The sequence below is a fragment of the Penaeus vannamei genome, chromosome 43, assembly GCF_042767895.1.
Source record: "Penaeus vannamei isolate JL-2024 chromosome 43, ASM4276789v1, whole genome shotgun sequence".
Taxonomy (NCBI): Eukaryota; Metazoa; Arthropoda; class Malacostraca; order Decapoda; family Penaeidae; genus Penaeus; species Penaeus vannamei.
This window is the reverse complement of record NC_091591.1, coordinates 9,730,248-9,735,247: the sequence shown is the minus strand read 5'-3', so window position 1 is coordinate 9,735,247 and position 5,000 is coordinate 9,730,248. Positions and strand designations below refer to the sequence as shown.

General features: G+C 36.9%; 1 protein-coding gene across 1 annotated transcript in view; it reads left to right on the top strand.

Annotated features, from left to right (window-relative positions):
- LOC113829737 (uncharacterized) overlaps positions 1–5,000 on the top strand; it is an 85,720-nt gene that overhangs the window by 48,997 nt on the left and 31,723 nt on the right. The gene's annotated exons all lie outside the window — the stretch shown is intronic.

Below are 5,000 nucleotides of genomic sequence, written 5' to 3'. Positions count from 1 at the left end.
CAACGTGAATGTCTCTCACAAAGGTAGTGTAAAATACCCGCCATCCTCTGACCAAAATGTCAACCATGTGAACAAATTCCATATAAATGTCAGAATTAGAGTTTAGTGTAACCGAGTTTCGACTTTATTGTGGTCGGTAAAGGTTAGATGCACCAGTTTGTGTTGTGTGCTGGAAGTGTATGTCTTGCGTGAGGTGTCTGTGTGTAAGTGCGTGTCTTTTGTGAAAGGTTGTCATGTGGCGTTTTGTGTGTCTATGTGTGTGTTCGATCGTTTTTGTGTTTGTTTGTTTGTGTGTGTGTGTCTGTGTGTGTTCGTTTGTTTGTGTGTGTCTGTGTGTTTGTTTGTGCGTGTGTGTTCGATAGTTTGTGTTTGTTTGTTGTGTCTGTTTGTTTGTGTGTGTTTGTGTTTCCGATTTAGTTCTAGCCTTATTGTCTATTTTGCATTTTTAAAAAATACATCTAACTTTCGAATTTTTGAATACGGATAGAACAAATTGTGCTATAGCGTTACTTATCATGGCGGTACTGCAAGTAAATCCATTATGATAAAGATGAATATTATATAAAAATATCAGTAATAATAATCTTGAAAATAATTATGATAATTATGGCAATGCTGGTAATAGTAACAATGATGTTATGTTATGTTAGGTTAGATCATCATCATCAATAATAATAACAATAATTATCTTTATAATGATATTATGGTTGTTTTTATATTATCATTAGAAGTAGTAGTAGAAATAGTATCACCATCGTAATTTTATGATAATGATAATAATAATGATAATAAACATAACCTCTTTGGCGGAGTTAATAATAATAATAATAATAATGATGATAATGATAATAATAATTATAATAACAATAATGATAATAATAATAAGAAGAAGAATTATTAAAGTAACAGTAGTGATAAAAAATACAATAATGTTATTATTATTAATGATAATAATACTAGTAATGTAAATGGTAATAATAATAATGATGATGATAACTAGAAGCACTCAGAGAGCGCATACCTCCGCCAAGGCAATAAGGTCACTTAAGGTGCCGTCACACTAGCACTTTTTCCGTCAATTTTTAGACAATTTCCTGAAATTTTGTCAATTTTTGAGCGAATTGTAGATTTTCCAGTCAGACGATAATGATCGTTTCCGTCTGAAAACCTTTCCGTCAACTTTTTCAGCCAAGCATAGTCAGATCAAGAGCTATATTCGAGAATGTTTGTATTTATGTTAAATAAAATTGTCAAAAAAATGACGGAAAAAGTGCTAGTGTGACACGGCCTTTATGCAATAAAAATCACACTTAAAGAAGTACATTAAAATCATCTTTCTCAAAAGTACACGGGTGACGTACAGAGGCAAAGCAATAGGGGTAACGATGTAAAAAAATTATGGAATCTAATCTAGGCTAAGACACGCCATAACTTTGAATTATCCTGCCAATAAACGAAAAAATGATAGCCGGATCACTACCAAATTTTTATGGTATCTGTCAGGTTAAGGCACACCCCTAGTAAACAATAAATCAGAAAAATCTATTCATTACTTTTTGAGTAATCTTGTTAAATGACTGACCAACGCGACCAAAACATTATTTCCTTGATAGAGGTAACTATCATCATAACAACAATAACAATAATAGGGATATTATTAATAAGTCTGATAATTGTAATGAGAGTGAAATGGTAATAATGGAAATGGATGTACTATACGCAAGGAGAATAATGAAGTTTTAATGGAAATGATTCTTATGATTATAGAACCAATAATGGTGTTGATAATACTGATAATCATGATGATAACACATGAACTACAACAGCAGCTGTTTTAATGATGATATATACATACATATATGCACTATTGCATTGATATATATATATATATATATATATATATATATATATATACAAATTCTCACAAATATATGAAAAGTGCCCAGTTGAAAGAATACGTAGTTATACCAGAAAATTTCTAAAAGATGTAACAAAAAATGTATAAAACTATCGCAAAATATCCATTTCCATTTGTCCACGCAAATGAAGAATCCTAGAAATTAATCATGACCAAACAGACAAACCAATGACAGATGATTGGAATAAGATCTTTTTACAGATGTAATGTTAGCTGAAAGTTAATGCCCCAAAGATTACTTTCCCGCACTATTTTCAGATAAAATGAAGGTCTGTTACATTTAAGTCTAACTGATCTCTGGGGCGTGGTTTTCATCAGAATCGACTAATGACTTCTTGCATAATCATGATGGTAAACCAGGTAATTAGAAATTAACTAATTGAGCGCGTTAGATCATTAGTTCCTTTGCAACAACAATGATTACAGAATAGTAACAATAGTGAAAATTATAACAATAAGTACTCAGTAGTTTTGAATATAAATTGGTGTGATAATCTAACGTACTCTTTACTAATCTACATAAATTTTGCAATTGTCTTACGCATTACATATTATAATCCATGTATTTGTATTGTTCTGCGGGTATGACAGAGCAATTGTTTAAATGGCAACAATGAGCGGGAATTATACTGTCCATATCCTCTTCACTTTCTTTACATTTCGAATTACATTTCGTCTCCCATATGAAGATTATTATAGACTGTGTACTCCATTGGCTTCCACACAATGTACGAAAGATACAACATAACGTAAAGTCAAACAAAAGTCCTACGGAGGACTACTTTTAAAGGCCTTTCATATCATTTCACGAATTTTATTCAATCTTCGGACAAACCCCACGACGCGCCTATTGCCCTCGGCTCTACAATATATTACGTACAGCAAAACCCACCTCCTCCTCCTCCGTCAGGTACGCGCTGCCTCTGGAACCTTCTAGAACATCTCTGGTTTTTCTGTTCTCTTCGACTAGGACTAGATTCCTCCACGTTCTGCTGCCGTGGAGGGGGTGATGCTCCACTCTGCTCCACTCCGGGATTTACTCTCGTCTGTGTTGCTTTTTAGTTTTCTGTTTTGCCTTTCTGCTTCTGTGTAGGTGGTGTTCACTTTCTTGACTCTCTGGCTCTTTTTTCCAGTTTGTTTCTCTCTCTCTCTCTCTCTCTCTCTCTCTCTATATATATATATATATATGTATATATATATATATATATATATATATATATATATATATATATATATATATATATATATATATATATATATATATATATATATATATATATATATATATATATATGTATGTGTATATATATAGATATAGATATAGATCTAGATAGATAGATAGATAGATAGATAGATATATTAATGTGTGTGTGTGAACATGTATATATGTATATATAATATTTATGTATATATATAGATAGATATGTGTGTCTGAGCGCGCGCGCGTGTGCGAGCGTCCGTGTAATTATATAAGCAAATTTCTCCCTCCCCCTCTCTCTCTCTCTCTCTCTCTCTCTCTCTCTCTCTCTCTCTCTCTCTCTCTCTCTCTCTCTCTCTCTCTCTCTCTCTCTCTCTCCACACGTCACTCCTTCTCACTTCCCTCCCTTTTCCCGTTCTTATTACCTCCTCTTAACCCCTGACACTGTCTTCCCCCCCTCCCCTCCCTCCCTTCCATCCCCTCCTACATTTCGGGCGACAGTCATTGACCCCTCAAGGTCACCTGGTAGTGACCACGCCCACTCTCGCCTCCCAATCCCCCCCCCCCCCCCAGCCCTCCTAATCCGGTCAATCCATGGCGTCCTTGTGCTTCTCGTGAATCTCTCTTTGAGTTCTTGCCCCGCTTGAGGCTCGACCCTCGCTCCTCCTCGGCGGCAAGGGGAATATCGGCTTCGCACGCTGCAGGAGAGGGAAAGTGGGGGGTGGGGGGATGATGATTGTTTTATGGTGACGGGTGAAGGTGGGCGACGGGTGATGATGAGGTGGGGGGTGATGGTGTTTTATGGTGACGGGTGAAGGTGGGGGATGGGGTAGGAGGTGGGCGATGGGTGATGATGGGTGAGGGTGGTGCTGGGTGAAGATGATGGTGATGGGTTAGGGAAGGTGATGATGGTGTTTTATGGTGACGGGTGAAGGTGGGGGATGGGTGATGATGGTGTTTTATGGTGACGGGTGAAGGTGATGGGATGGGTGATGATGGTGTTTTGTGGTGAAGGGTGATGATGGGTGAGGGTGGTGATGGATGAAGATGGTGTCGGGTTAGGATGGTGACGGGTGAGGATGGTGATAAGTAACGGTAGCATCGGGTGAATTTGAAAAAAGATGTGAATCGTGTCAGGCAATGGTGGTAAATGGAAGTGGTGTTAGCTGATGGTGTCGGATAATGGTAGCGACGGACGAGAATGGTGACAGGTGGAGATGGTGACGAGTGATGATGATGCTTTGTGATGAAAATGCATGAACCGTGTCTTTGGCAAGCAGCGCGGCTTCTTTGGGGATGACGTCGGAGACCGTTAAAAATCGAGTGAAAAAAAGTTAAAAATCTTGCTTCTCAAGAATTTAGGAGAATAATAAAAAAAAACTATTAACAGGTTGTTACGAGAAAGATAATTGACTATCTTTCTTCTGATTTAAAATGTTGAGGGAATATTCCGAATTTTTTGGTTTGCTTCCAATATGCACAGAGATTAATCAACACGAATTAATTTATTCCGAGAGCGAGTCAACTACCTGATAAGTAGTTTAAAATATATATGAGGTTGTCGGCCATTTGCCACAAGAGGACAAAATGATCTGAAAATGACATTATATCCATTAAGGTTGATTCTACATTAATGTTGAAGTCAATCTCATGAATTTAAACCCGCAAAACTTGAAACTGTGCGTGCGGGTGAGTGAAAAGGGAATTTCCTTGAGTGATAGAGAGTTTGTGACCGACGCTGTTCAAACGGAATAATTAACAGACTGGAAAGTATCCTTATGAAATATTCAACAGTGTCAGTTTTGGCCAAGGTAATGCACACACTTTCTTTAAGCACTGGTATTACTGAGTATATGACATATAGAGTGATCGCCATGTAGATAG